Here is a 15,412-nt window from a genome sequence, read left to right on the forward strand (position 1 = left end):
ACTTACGATAAAACTACAGAAATCAAGACGGTGTGGGGTTGGCAACAGAACAGACAGATCAATGGAGCAAAGTAGAGAGCCCAGAAATAGACACGCACAAATATAGTCAACAGATTGCTGACAAAGGAGCAAAGGCAACACAGTGGAGCAAGGATAGTCTTTCAACAAATGGTGCTGGAAGAACTGGACGTCCACACGCAAAGAAGTTAATCTAGACACAGACCACACACCCTTCACAGGAATTAACTCAAAATGGATCATAAATGTAAATGTAAAACACAAAGCTATGAAATTCCTAGAAGATAGAGTAGGAGAAAACCTCGATGACCTTGGGTATGGTTATGCCTTTTTAGATACAATATCAAAGGCATGATCCATGAGAGAAATAAGTGACAAGCTGGACTTCATTAAAATTAAAAACTTCTGCTCTGGGAAAGACAATGTTGAGAGAATTAGAAGACAAGCTACAGACAGGGAGAAAATATTTGCAAAAGACACATCTGATCAAGGGCTCTTATCCAAAATAAAGAACTCTTGAAACTCAACAATAGAGAACAAATGACAAACAGACAATAGGAAAAAACGGGCCAAAGATGTGAACAGACACCTCAGCAAAGAAGATATACAGATGGCAAGTAAACATATGAAAAGATGCTCTAGGGACTTCCCTGGTGGGCCAGTGGTAAAGAATCCGCCTTCCAGTGCAGGGAACGTGGGTTTGATCCCTGGTCAGGGAACTAAGATCCCACATGCCACAACTACTGAGCTGCTTGTGCACATCAACGAGAGAGCCCGCGTGCCGCAAACTACAGAGCCTACGTGCTCTGGAGCCCGCGTGCCACAACTAGAGAGAGAAAAACCTGCATGCCACAACTAGAGAGAAGCCCACGTGCCACAAAGAGAGATCCCGCGTGCCCCAACGAAGATCCCGTGTGCCTCAACTAAGACCCAGTGTGGCCAAATAAATAAATATTAAAAAAAAAAAGAAAAGATGCTCCACATCATTTGTCAGCAGGGAAATGTAAGTTAAAACAACAGTAAGATACCACTGCATTCCTTTAGAATGGCTGATGAGGACGTGGAGCCGCAGGAACTCTCATCACAGCTGATGGGAATGCAAAATGGTGCAGTCGCTTTGGAAGACAGTTTGGCAGTTTCTTACAAGACTAAACATACTTTACCGTATGACCCAGCAACCCTAACTCTAACCCTTGGTATTTACCCAAGGAAGCTGAAAACTTATATCCACACCAAACGCTGCACGCAGATGTTTATAGCGGCTTTATTAATTATTGCCAAAACTTGGAAGCAACCAAGATGTCCTTCAGTAGGTGATAGATAAATAAACCGTGGTCCGTCCTGACAATGCAGTGTCTTTCAGCACTAAAAAGAAATGAGCTGTCAAGCCATGGAAACACATGGAAGAACCCTAAATGCATATGACTAAGTGAAAGAAGCCAGTCCTAAAGGGCTACCTGCTGTGTGATTCCAGCTATATGATATTCTGGAAAAGGCAGAACTGTGGAAACAGCAGGCAGATCAGTGGTTGCCAGGGGTGGAGAACGGGAGATGGACAGGCGGAGCCCGGGATATTTAGGGCAGTGAGCTGTTCTGTGTGGCACCGCCGTGGTGGATACAAGTCTTTGTACATTTGTCCAAACCCACAGAAAGTGCAGCACCACGAGTGAGCCCTGAGATAAACTGTGGGCTTCGGGTGGTGTTGACCTGTCGACGCAGGTTCACTGATGGCAGCAAAGGTCCCGCTGTATTGACGGATGTTGCCAATGCGGAGGCTGTGCACGTGCGGGGTCGGGGTACGTGGGAACTCTGTGCCCTCCCCTCAGTTTTGTTGTAAACCTAAAACTGCTCTAAAAACCACTCTTGAGAAAAAAAGAGAATCCCTGCCCTCACATGTCCATGGGCAACTGAGCATAGACTCCTGAATTAGTGAGCAGGGAACATGTGAGAGGGTCGGGCCGTCTGAGCAGAGACCCTCACGGGATTGGGGAGGAGCTGGGAGGGGGCCTGGGGGAGAGGCCTGGGTGGACGCGGCTCACTGGGCTCGAGGAGCAGCAGCACGAGGGCAGCAGCGTGAGCCCGGAGGAGCTGGCCGGGGTCTGGCAGGCTGCACTTGGGCTCATGTCTCTTTCACGTGTCTCCTCATAAAAGTGGATCGCAGTGAACCAAGGTGATCTGTGTCGAGGGGCTGAGCCCCCCGGGCCCCGGGTCCCTGGGCGTGCCGTGGGCGTCGCGCCACCCACTCGGGGTCCCGCAGGCCTGGCACACAGTAGGTGCTCAGTGTGTGCTCAGTGGAGGGGCACAGATGTGGACGTGTGTGTGCCCAGCAGGCATGGGCTCTCCGGGGAAGGGTGGGTCTGCCTGCTGCTGGGAGGACAGAAAGGCCGGCAGCGGACAGGAGCCCCTCCCTCTGCACCCCACAAAGGCTGCAGCTGCTCCGGGTGGGAGGCGGGGGCCCAGCTGATCCCCCCCCCCCCCAGTCAGCCTGTCAGCGCCGAGGAGCCTGCAGGAGCTCCCATCAGGGCTGTGCCGGTGGCTGGATTCGGAGGGAGTCCCAGCCACCTGGCTCCCCGTGGTCTGGGGGCTGGTGCTGCAGGAGTGGAGGGTCTCGTGGACCCCCACCCTCCTTTCTGTGCCCCTCCTTACAGCACAGCATGCTCGGGGGTGGAGCCCAAGCACGTGGGTTCAGAGGGTGGGCCTGGGGCCAGCCGGGTAGGCGGGGTCAGGCCGTCTGAACGGCAGACTGTGTAGAGAGGTGTGGACGGTGCGGGGTGCTTGGCTGTGTGCGCTGCGGCCGTGCAGGACCCTGACTGTGTGGCGGGCGCGTGTCTGAGTGTGTAAGCGGGCATGAGGAGCGCGTGTGCTGTGACCAGTGAGGCGGGTATGACCGATGGCACAGGTGGGCAGGGCCGTGCCGCCGTGCGTGGGCAGCGCGGGTGGGTTTGGCCCCCACCGCCCCGTGCTCTGTGTTTTGACCCTCGGTAACTTTTAGGTCCCCGTGTCTTCCGTTGTCTCCTGTCCCATCGCTCTGCTCCCAGCGTCTCCCCGGCTCGTGGGATCTATGGCTCCCCTGTCGCGCCCCCCTGGCTGGAGGGAGAGTGTGGGCTCCGGGGTCTCAGGAAAGGACGTTCCTGGAAGCTCGTGCTGCTTCGGACTTCGGTGGGTGTTGACACATTGCTTTCCTGTGGTGACCCCGGAAGGCGCCAGTACTCTCTACCCCCGTTTACAGAGGAAGGCATGAGGCTCAGAAAGGTTAAGGGATTTTCTGGGGCCCAAGGTGCTCCTCTGAGCCTCAGTCTAGGAGTCTGGCTGTGGCTGATGGGGCAGCCGTCAGAAGCCCAGCTTCAGGGCCCCATGCGGTCTGCCCCTGCGTCGCTGGCTACTCTCAGGGCTGGCCCTGCTCACCCCCGCCCCTGTGCCGCCCTTCCTTGTGGGCACAGAGTCTCTGCAACTCCCTGCCTTTGTGCAAGGCCTGGGGTGCCTTTTCTTCCTTGCTTATGGGGCCATCACTGTCTGATGGCCATCAATCTGGTGCTGGGACCTTTAATGCCCCTCTGGGGGTCTCAGACCCCTGTCTGGGTTGACCTGCCAGTAGGAGGTGGAGGCCTGAGTGGCGGGAGACTGGTGGACCTTGGGCCGTTAGGGGCCCTTCAGCCCTCCCTTCCATAGCTGATGGCTGAGTGCCCACTTGGCCAGGTGCCAGGCTTGTCCCTACCACCCATTATACAGATGAGGCTGCAGAGGCCGGGAGTGCAGCCCCCATGCACCTACTACTCCACCTTCCAGCTGCCACGCCGAGCACTGAGGGCCCTGCGTTTGGGCCAGGACGTGGCTTCCCAAAGCTCGGGGCCGGGGGTGCCACCGAGGGTCAAGGGGACCATCCCCACAGAGTCAAGGGAGCCGTCCCCACTGCAGCATTGCCGGTCACTAGTGCTGGCCTCTCCTGCCACCCCACAGGTGGAACAGAGAAGGGGGTGGGGTCTGGGCTGCAGCCCACATGGTCTCCAATGTTCAGAGGCCGTCTTCCTGTGCCTCGGTTTCCTCCGATGTCAAAGCAGGACTCTCATGAGGCTTAAATGAGAGCATCCAGGTAAAGTCCCCGGGTTCCAGGTAGGCGTGTGGTAGGTGCCCAGAGAGCTTGCGCACTCCTTACCGACATCTGCCCTTGCTCGTGCCCGGCCCTGTGCTGGGTGACAGTCAGATCTAGAAGCTCAGGACTCCAGGCTGGGGGTGAGGAGATAAGTCGTGTAGTTGCTCTTTGGGCCCCCGCGGCCAGGCCCGGGCCGAGGTGTCGCTCAGAGGTGCCAGCTGCCCTGGCCTTGGAGTCGGGTGGGGTGAGGGGCTATTTGGCTCTCAAGTGCTCGCTGAGGCCGGAGCACACCTGGACAGGCCCTTGGGGAAGGCAGGGACACCAGGGCTCAGAGGGGGGCTGCCAGGTGCGTGAGACACACAACCAAGGAGTCAGAGTTGGAATTTGAACTCAGAACTGGCACCCCGCGAAGCCCGTGCAGCTCTGTGGTTCAGCGGGTAGGCTGCTTCGTGCTTTGCCAACGACGTGAAAGCCAACGGCATGACCACTTGCTGAGGGGTTCTTGTGTGAAGGCCTTGTGCTGGGTACCACGTCTGGAATGCCCCCCCCCCCCAGAGGGCCTGTTAGTGCCTGTCTCACAGATGAGGGCTCTCGGGAGCCGAGAGGTGGCCGCACCGCCCTCCGGAGCTCTAGCTGGCTCGGTTCCCAGGGTCTCAGGAGGAGCCAGGGTCGCGGGATGCCCAGGGGGTGGAGGTCGGCAGCGGGTTTCCAGTGTCCCCTGCTCGAATGCTGATGTGGCCGGGCGAGGGGCCCCTGCTCTGTGACGGTGATGACCAGAGGTCAGCACTAGGATTCGAGGGCCCTTCACACTCGTCCCTGTGCTGGTAGCTGGGTCCTTGGAGGTACCAGGACCAGGCAAGCTGCCCTCCACTGGTGTCTGGAAGGAGGGCTGGGCGTTGAGGCAGGGCCGCCTCACAACGTGAAGGGGCCCCACGTGGCTTCTGCTTCAGGTAGCCGCGGGGACAGACTGCTCTGAGCCATTCTCATCCCCCTGGGGCTGTTCCCTGCACGCGTCCGGGGGTCACGCAGGGCGTGGATTGGGGCGCGTTATCAGTCAGGGTCACACATCTGGCTTCCGTTCCCGGCTGTGTGACCCTGGGCAAGTCACTTCACCTCTCTGAGCCTCAGTTTCCTCTTCTGTAAAACAGGAATCATAATGATGCCCCCCTCAGAGGGCTGCTCTGGGACTCAGTTAGGGAGGTCAAATGCTGTGCAGTACAGGCCCAGGCTTTGGGGCGGCTTGGCTGGGTGTGGTCCCCAGCTCTGCATCCTACAGGCTGTGTGGCCTTGGCTAAGTCACTTCAGCTCTCCAAACCTCAGTTTCCTCATCTGTCAGATGGGGACAACAGCAGACTCTTCCTTACAGGGCTTTCTCAGGACACAGGGAGGCAGGTAGGGCAAAGCCCCTGTAGGTGTGAGCGCAGGTCCGGCGGCCCAGGCTCTTGAGCAAGGGTGTGAGCACCTCGCACTTCTGCCTGATGCAGCCCGTGTCGGGGTTTCAGCTCCTGGCCGCTCGCGGGGCGCGGAGCACCGGCGGTTTCATCCCCATGCACGCTGTCTGATGAGATATAAATAGCGTGCAATGTTTGCGAGCGAGATAGGGAAGCGTCTGGCCGGGCCCTCCCTCCCCACCCAGCAGAGGCAGTGAGGCTGGCGAGCTGGCCTCGGGGATGGGAAGGGGATAGGAGCTCGTGAATCAATCATCACATGATCTGGGCTAATGCACTGGCCACGAGGCAGCGCATGCAGTTAGTGCGTTCATTGTCCAGAGAGGGTGACTGTGGGCGGCTCGGCCCAGCGTCCCCTGGTTTGCAAAGCGCCTGGTGTCTAGGGTGCCCTCTTCCGGGGCTCGGTGAGTCTGCAGAGTGGGGCCCGCCCAGTCCCTGACTGCTGCCATCCCGGTGGGCTCCCCGGGACTCTGAAGGGACCCCCCACACCAGGGACTGTCCGCCCGCTGCTTCCTGGGACCTGTGTCCTGGCTGTGGCGGCCCTCGCTGGGTCGGGACAGGTGGGTGGGTTGCGGTGGGAGCCGTGAGCGGAGCCTGGGGCTGAGCCTCACCCTCACAACCCTCCAGCTCCTTCTCCTCTTTGTGTTCAGTGGTTTGATTTTTTTTTTTTTTTCTTTTGAAGCAAGGCTGCCCCAGCTTAGCCAGTTACCAAGGTGACCAGACCATCTCCACCACCCCACGGCCACGGCCAGGGTTGGGTGAGGGACTTCGGTGCGTGCACATGCACGTAGCCTGAACATGTGTGCATGCCTGTGCCATACCTTGTGCACACGTGTGCGCACACACAGCTCCCACATACGCATACACATGTGCAAGAGCAGGCGCACGGAGACTCACCCCATGTGTCCAGCCTCGGCGTGACGTAGGCACAGATGCATTCCCGTGAGGACACAGCCCACGTGCCTTTGCGTGTGTTCCCGCGGGGGAGCAGGGACGCGCAGACGTGCGCTGCCCGGTGTGAGCAGCGGGCCGCCGGCTTCGTACCTCGTGCCCTGGTCCCTGTGTGAGTGCCGCCTGCGGCTGCACAGCTGTGGGATGAAACGCAGCATCCAGACTCCAGGCCGCTGCAGCCCCGCCTCCCATGGCACTCCCTTCCCGCTGCTGCCCTTCCCTGGTCACCTCTCTGGGTCCACCTCCCAAGTAAACTACCTGCCCCCAAATACTAGACGCAGAACCTGTTTCTGGGGAAACAAAGTGAGACCAGGTGTGTACGTACCACGATGCTCCTGGAATAACACGTACCCACACCCCAGGCCGTGTGTCCATGCAGGATGTGTGCACCCACGAGCATGTTTGTGTGCTGGACCCGACCCTGTGCCCTGTGCGTAGACTAACAGCTGTACTAGGCAGGCAGTAGAATTGGGCCCCTTTTACAGATGTGGAAACTGAGGCAGGCGTTAGTCATGTAAACACGTGCCTTAGAGGTGGAGGAGGGCAAGGTGGAGCTGGCGGAGATCAGGACCAGGTGTGGGGGGGTCCCACAGGCCCCCAGCCGCTGGTGGTGCTGGCGTGAAGGTGAAGGTGGGAGCAGCCTCACCATTCCCCCGGCTTCTGGCCACGCACCCCGGCCACTGGGTGCACACAACCTCTCCAGGACTCCCTGCCTGAGGACGGCGCAGCCCCAGGCACTGACTGGCCTGTGGCCTTGGGGCACTGCATTCTCTCTCTGACTCTGTTGCTTCCTCTTTGGGCAGTGTCTCATAGGATTGTTGAGAGGCGCACACAGTTGGTGCTAAATAAAAGCTCCAGGTGTGAGGAAGCTTTTCCTGGGGCTCTCAGTGGCCACCCTTCCTGCTCTTGGGGCAGAGACCTGCTGCTCACACCCCCTGCACCAGGAACCACGCCCCCCTGCCCCCGCCCCGCCGCAAATCTACCTCCTCTTCCTGGGCGCAGGCTCAGAGAGGGCTGGTGGCTCAAGCCAAGGTCACACAGCACATCAGGGCCTAATAGGATCCAGACACCAGGCCCTGCCCCACCAGTCTTGGGCTCTCAGCGGCCCCTGCCTTCCCACAGCACCAGTTGGCCATGAGGGGGAGGCAGCCAGACTGAAGGCTTCCTGTAGGAGGCGGTCCTGAGCCCCTTGGAGAGACTGTGGTTTCTCCTGGAGACACCAGGGCCAGACATGTGTGGTCAGTTCCCGGGTCTCTGTTCCCATGGCCCTGAATCTGGGTTCAGATGATTCCCACCCAGCTCTGGGTGGACCAGCTGTGTGGCCCTGGGCATGGCGCTCACCCTCTCTGAGCCCCGGTCTGTTGCGACTGTCCGAAGGAACCGCAGTGTGAGCTGAGGTAGCACGTGTCACAGTGTTCACGTGTACAGTTCAAGTTGTGGGGTTGGAAAAGCGTGTGTGGCATTGAGGCCACAAGCGTGGGAGGCCGCGGTGGGTCAGAAGGTCGGGCGCCCTCCAGCTTGGTGCTTTCCCACGCTGAGCCTCGGTCTCGTGCAAGGCAGGAGGCGGAAGCGTTTCCTCTGAAAGCCATTTCTGGGATGTGGATTGTAATTGCCGCTGGCAGATGAGAAAGAGGCGGCTCGGCTGCCCCCATCGGCCTGATGGCCGTGTGTCCCAGGCAGGGCGGTGCTCCCTCTGAGCGCTCCCTCCCGCGTCACCTTCTCTCCCTTCTGGCACCCTCGGCTCCAGCCCCACTGCCCCCCCTTGAGTCCCTTGAACACATGGAGCAGTGTTCCAGCCTCAGGGCCTTTGTCCTTGCTGTTCCCACTTCTGGGAACACTGTTCCCACATTCTGTCCTCCTGAGGCCTCGAGTCAAATGTCACCTCCTCGGAAAGGTCTTCCTATGCCCACGCTGCCTCTGGAGTGACGCGGGTTCTTTTCTCCCCAGCGTGTTTTTTGTCTGCCTTGTCCCACTTGGATCTCGGCCCTGAGCACCGTGTGTGCACATAGCGGAGGCCCAGCAGGTGTCTGCAGAGCGAGTGAGTGCCGAGTGCGGGTCCGGTAAGCAGGTGGAGGCCCAGGCCTTGGCAGTGCCCCCGGGGCCGAGCTGTCAAGGGGACCCTGGGTGGAGTGGTGGGTTGTCCGGAAGCCCACCCTGTTTTCCCGGACTCCTGATCTCCGAGCACAGCCTCCAGCCCATGCCAGGGTGAACCCCAGCGCTCAGAGGTCTGTCAGGCCCTCCCAACGAATCTTCTGTTCCCAAAATAAAGCCAGACTTACACAGTGAGGAGGGGAAGAGGAGGGAAGCTGAGAAAACAGCTGTCCCTGTGCTCCCCCAGCAAGCGGCCGGGGGTCAGGCCGTGTTCTGCCTGCCTTTGCCTGGAAGGCCTCATGCTGGGCCCAGCCTGCTGTGAAGCTAGGCAGCCGCTGGCTGGGAGGGCCCCTTAGGAAGGAGGTGGCTGGACGCAGAGGGACAGAGGCAGGACCCCTGGATGCTGGGCTTGGAACCGTGGCTCATAGCCTGGTGACTGTGGACACAGTGCTCTTTTCCGTGACTTACTTCCTCCTTGGTCAGAGACGCTTGGGCCTTCTCACCTGGAACATTCTCAGATGCAATGCCAGGCACTCGGCAGAAGCTAGGCGTTTGGTGCCAGGGGTCCAAGAAAGATGTTGTGGGGACCTGGCAAGGAGCGGGAGGAGCTCCAGGGAAATCTTGGAAGGCTTCGTAGAGGAGGCATGCTTTGAGCTTGAAAGATGGAAGGCAGAGCGGGGCCTTCCATGGTGAGGGGCCAGCTCACGCTGAGGCTCTAGGTGTGGACATTCCTGAGACGTCACCCACTGAGGATCACGGGATCACACGATCATTCCTACTGTGTCCTTTTTTCTTGTTGATTTATAAGAACCCTTTATATATTAAGTACATCAATCCTTTTTATAACAAACATCTATCATTTACCTTTTATTTTGCTTATAATGGGTTTTGATAAGCAATGTCATAAATATTTTTATGTTGGCAAATTTTCCAGCCTTTTCTTTCATGGTCTTTCTTGTCCCAGGCTGTTTCTTGCCACTATCTCAGGTCCATGCTCTCCTCTGCACACTTAGAAAATGTCTGAGGCTTGAATTAAGTTGAAGCTTGAAAAATTACAGCTGTAAGAAAAATAGACACCATGGTGCCTTTGCTCACTGGGTCCCTCCCATCCTCTCCATCTGGTCTCTCCTTCCTGCTTGGAGGTAAGGTCCAGTCCAGGCCCTCCAGGGACCTGTGGCCCCTCTTCAGAGTGAGTCAGGGGCTCAGAGATGTGATGAGGGGAGGGCGTGGGGGACCAGGACATTTCCAGCTCCTTGTACTAACTTGATGAAACCCCATGATGAACCCATAGACAGATAACATTATTAATCCCATCTCACAGGTGAGAAAACTGGACTCAGAGGGGTTATATGACTTGCCCAGGGTCACCCAGGAAGGGACAGAGACAAGATTTGAACGCAAGCCGTATTGCCCCAGAATTTATACTTTCTCTGGCACCCCAGTGCCCTTGGGGTCAAGTCCAAGCTCATTAAAATGACTCACAGGGCCTCTCCGAGCCTCCGTTTCTGCAGGCGTCAGTGCAATGCCTGTGCCCACAGGCACTCAGCACACCTCCGCCCTCACTGGTATTAGGGTGACAAGGGGTGCCCCTGCCTGTCTCTCTATACCCGCCTCAGACCCAAATCCTTAGGATCCTGAGTGCTGGGACCGGAAGGGCCAGCCCCCTCGTTTGCAGGTAGCAACAGGGAGGCTCGGAGTTGGGCGGGGCTTGCCCAGGGCCCAGTGTGGGAAGAGCAGAGCCGATGTGCACCCTGACCCGTGGGACCCGGAGTGCCCTGCGCCGCGCTGTGGTCGGTCTCAGCCGGGCTCTCTCCAGGGAGGCCCTGCCCCCGACTGGGTCACACACCTCCCCTGGGCTCCAAGGGCTCTGACCGCGGCCCTGATCCTGCCTGTTGTGTCTGCTGCGTAACTCGCTGTCTTCCTGCTCGGTGGGGGCGCCCCTTGCAGGCGGGCACTACTGGTCCATCGCCAAGTCCCTGGTGCCCTCAGGAAAGCTTGCCTGCCAGAGAGAGGCCCAGAGAGGGACAGGGGCCTACCCTAGGTCACACAGTGAGTTTGAGCAGAGCTGGGAACCCCAAGAAAACCCCAAGACCCTCCAGGTCCCACTTGCTCCTGGGACCCAAGGAAGCCCAGGGATGGGGCACTGTGTGTAATGGCCACTCTAGCAAAGGGCACCAGGGGTCTATGTCCTCTGCTGCTTCCAGGGGCCTGGGGCCAAGGACACCCTGTCTCTCTCCTGCCCCTACCCCCCAGGGAAGGATGTTCTCAAGATAAAAATACCCTCGGAAACATTCCCTGGTGCCTGGCATGACCTGTCATCTGCCGTGGGGGCCAGAACTTCCTGCCCTGGCTTCACCTCGGGGCTCAGAGGGTGGACACCTGTCCCTCCCGGCCGCTTGGTGCAGCCTATCCTTGTGGTCAGTGCGTGCAGCCTGTCTCCAGGCCATGGAATCTGAGGGGCCTGAGGGGCCGTGGTCACCGTGGTTGCTGTGGCCAGCGTTTACTGGGCACCCCTGCCGGCGATGACACCCGTGGCACAGAGGCGCGGGACAGCCAGGCCCCTGCACCCGCAGAGCTCAGGCTCTCCTGCTTCGCTGCCTGTTGGACGCGTCCTGAGAGCATCACACCAGGCCGCACGGCGGGTGGGGGGGGTCCGGGATGCCCCAGCTTCCCGTCGTGTCGGGCATCCGGATGGTTGTCAGAGCAGGAAGACCCCTCAGAGAACACTGGGAGGGCTGGTGCTTACCGCGTGTCTGCTGCGCACCGGACGCTGGGGCAGGGCCTCGGTCTACCTTCTTCACGGCCTCTCCAAGCAGGTGGGATCTACCCATTTTGCAGATGAGAAGCCTGAGGCCCAGGGAAGTTCCCACTGGGAGCTGGGGAGCGATCAGGCCTCGAATGCAGGGCTGGGAGCTCACTGGACCCTGGGCCCCGCCGCTCCAAGGGAGGCTGTGATGGTGGTGACAGAGCCACGTGGTGCCGGGCCTGTGCTCAGCGCACACCTCCCCCCCAAGTTGAATTTCACGGGCACATCCGTGGGGAGGCCGGGCAGGAAAGGGAAGTGCCTCGCCCCTGGCTGACAGGACGGCCCTGGGGGAGGAGCAGGGGCCCCCCTCCCTTGCTGGGAGGCTGAGGGACGGTCTCACTGTCACATCCGGTCACCCCTGTCACCTGCAGACCTTGCCCCTGCTCCGGCCTCCCCTGTCCAGGACTGTGACCGCCACCCAGGAAAGCGTTTGGTGAACTCCAGAGGGTTGGGGTCACGTCTCGTGGGCCATGGCCACTGCAGGGGCAGGGGGAGCGCTGGACGGGGTGTCGGATCCTGGGCTCTTGTCTCCAAGCTGCCACTCACTCCGTGGCTTTGTGACCTTGGGCAAGGCCCTTCTCTGATCTGAGCCTCCGTTTCCTCCTGTGTAGGATGGAGCTGGTTTTGCTTCCCTCACAGGAGAAAGCCCCTTCCCGGAAGCAGGGAGCCAGAGGCTGAGAGGGCTTGGGGCAGGCGGGCTGAGTGACCACGGGAAGTGGGGAGGGCAGGTGCTCTACCTGCTTACCGCCCCCTTCCCTCCCCACGGCCCTGTGACACCTCCTCTGCTCAGAGTTCCAGCTCTCGGTGACCCGGCGCGAGTCACCTCACCTCCCTCAGCCTCAGTTTCCCTGTCTGTCCCTCAGGGTGGGCTGCAAAGGTTGGAATGACTGAAGCCGAGAGCCCAGCACACAGGGCCGGGCACAGTGGGCGTCCACTCCAGGGGAAGGATGAGAGTCAGTGACCCGGGAACAGGTCCTCGCCGTCGGGAGTCCAGCTGCGTGGTGGGGGTCTGGGATGGAGTCTCCATTGGCTTTAGAAGGAAACAGCTGAGAGGGGCTACGGCAGGGCCGCTGGCTGCTGCTCTAGGAACAGTGAGGGTGGGGAAGCAGGGGCCGAGGACTGGGCGTCTTGAGGTGGGAGCCTGGAGTGAAGCGGGACCAGCTAGGCCACCGCTACCAGAGCGAGCAGAAGCCCTGAGCCGGGGAGGGACGCACCCACGGTCACACAGCCCGTGCGGGGCGGAGCTGCGACTGGAGCCCAGGTCTGTGCGCTTCTAAACCCACGGCTGGCACTGCCCCAGGAGGCTTGTGCTGTGGGCTGACTCACAGCAGTTCCCTTAGTCCCAGCCGGGAAATCCAGTGCCACTGTGGACCCCCGCCGGCGTCGGCTGCGAGAGGGCGGCCTGCATGGGGGCCGTGGCCGGGGGGGCAGGGGTGGCGGGGCATCTTGGGCTGGCTCACCTCCAAGGCTCCCGAGCCCCTTCCCGCTGCTCTCTGCCCCGACCTCGCGGCGCACTGCCGTGGAAGGCGGGGGCCGTCCGCCCACAGCGGGGCCCGTGGGGGGCGTGGGGAAGGCTCTGCAGGTGGCCAGGCGCGCAGGCTGGGCCCCGAGGTCCTCCGTGACCTGAGGAGAGTCCCCGCGTTGCCCACGCCTCTGCAACGGGAACAGCAGGGGGTCCAACTTCTTGGGGCTGTCGTGAGGCTTACCTGAGTTGACGTCCGTGAAGCAACTACCAAGTGTCTGGCATGCAGAGGGCACTCAGTAGCTACCAGCGGTCGTTTTCTCTGGGGGCCCGCCTTGTTCCGCCCTTCTCTGGGTCCGAGGGGTTGTTGTGGACAGGCTCACGGGCTGTGAAGCTTTGGGGCATTGGGATGGGCTGGAGGCCCCCTCTACCTCCCCTGGGGTCCTGGGCAAAGCAAGCAGAAATGGGGGTTTGTGTGGAGGTTTGTGACCGATGAGCTCCCCCAAGGAGAATGGTAATTGTGCTGTGTTAACTTCAGGGCCTTCCAGCCGTTGAGTCCTCTCCAGCTGCTGCCTGGGAAATGGCAGCTGCTGCTCGTGCAGCCTTGAAGACAGTCACTTGCCTGGTGAGCACCGTCACTTAGGAGACAGGATTCCAGAGGTAAGATTAAGGTCGCGGATATGCACCTGTCCAGGCAGTCATCCGTCCAGCCGGACGCTCATCTGTGCCCCCTCCCACCCACTCATCTCTGTGTCCACCTACCCACCCACCCATCCACCCGCCCGTTTGACCTCTCACTCACCCATTATCCATCCATTAGTTCCACACATCCCCCCATCCATCTAACTATCCACCCACCCACCCACCCACCCAACCCAGCCAGCCATCTTTCCATCCATTCATCCCCCCAGCCATGCAGCCACCCACCTACCCATCCATCTATTCATCTGTCCATCCACCCACCCATCCATCCGTCCACTCAGTCTATCCATCCATCCATCCATCCACTCATCCGTCCATTCACTCACCCGTCCGTCCATCCATCCATCCGTCCATCCGTCCGTCCGTCCGTCCATCCATCCATCCATCCATCCACTCAATCCGTCCATCCATCCATCCATCCATCCATTCATCCATCCATCCATCCATCCACTCAATCCATCCATCCATTCACTCATCCATCCATCTATTCATCCATTCACTAATCCACTCGCCCAACTCATCTAACCATTTTTCACCCACCTAAACGAACCATCCCTCTACTCACCCTCTATCCATCCATCCCCGTCCGTCAGCCCTGTTTATCCATCCACACGCTTGACCACCCACCTGTACATGTAACTGTCTCCCCATTCATTGATTCTTCCACCTCCTCATCCATCCCTCTGTTCAGCAGCTTAATCCCTCGTCTTTGTCTGAACAGTGAGCATTTCCTGGGTGCCCCCACTGTGCCAGGCCTGCACCGGCCTCTCTGGACCTCTGAGGTTGGCCAGAGATGGGGCCCAGGCAAGGCCAACTCTCACACAAGGTGGAAAGTAGCTTCTGGTCCTAACAGGAGAAGCCCAGGGCCAGAGAATGTAAAAGGGCTTCATGAAAGCAGGGGGCTTCTGCTGATTCCTGACTGATGGGAGGATTTCCAGCATTCCCATTAGCTGTGACTTGGAGGTTGGCCCGCACGGGGCAAGGCTCACCACGGGAAAACCCTCAGCAGCCTCTTGCTGTGTAGATAGGAGTGGCCTGCACAGGACGTGTCTGTGGGCGAGGAGTGGGCGGGCAGCTTTGATCATTCCGGAGATAAAATACACAGGACCTGGGAAGGGAGTGGACTTGCTTGTGGCTGGGGTAACTGGGGAAGTGGTTGGACTGCCCAGTGACCCCCTAGGGGTGGAGGAGGAGGGGGAGGGAGAAAGAAGGAGACTCGGTGGGGAGGAGTGGAGGGAAGGGGGAGGAAGCTTTGGAGAAGAGGAGAAGCATGCCGGCCACGTGGTGCTGTGGGACACAGCCGGGGAGCTCGGGTTCAGGAGTCTGCGCTGTGGAGGCGCCCCCGAGGCCTGTGAGGAGGGCCCAGGAGCTCAGGGGCCTTGGGAGGCCGAGAAGAGCAGGTGCCCCGAATATGCCTGTCGTGGTAGGGAGCTGCTCCTGGGGCATTAACTCCCTGGCATGCCGGTGCATGGGCAGAGCAAGCTTTCGGGTGGGAAGACTGGTGTTGGTGGTTGGAAACCGGGCAGGTGGGCCTCGAAGTGGTGAGGGCCCGGGGCCAGCCAAGCACCGGCCATTCCCATCCCCAGCACAATGTGACACGTCTCTCCTCAGGCCTCCCAGGGGCCTCGCAGGGGCCTGGCCCAGAAGGCCTGCACAGTGTTGACCCCAAACGTTTGCAGGCCGTGGGTGACCGAGGCCGGCTGAATGTTTGGGGGAGGGGGAGGGAATGTGTCTGGGAAAGGTGGGCGGGCACAGGAGATGGCCGTTGTCTCCCCAGAGTGTGAGAACGGACGTGTCGGCCCCCTAACCCTCCACCTCGTGTCCAGGCCAGCTCTTGGCTCTCC

This window comes from Balaenoptera borealis (genome assembly GCF_965194805.1).
Source record: "Balaenoptera borealis genome assembly, chromosome: 20".
Classification (NCBI taxonomy): domain Eukaryota; kingdom Metazoa; phylum Chordata; class Mammalia; order Artiodactyla; family Balaenopteridae; genus Balaenoptera; species Balaenoptera borealis.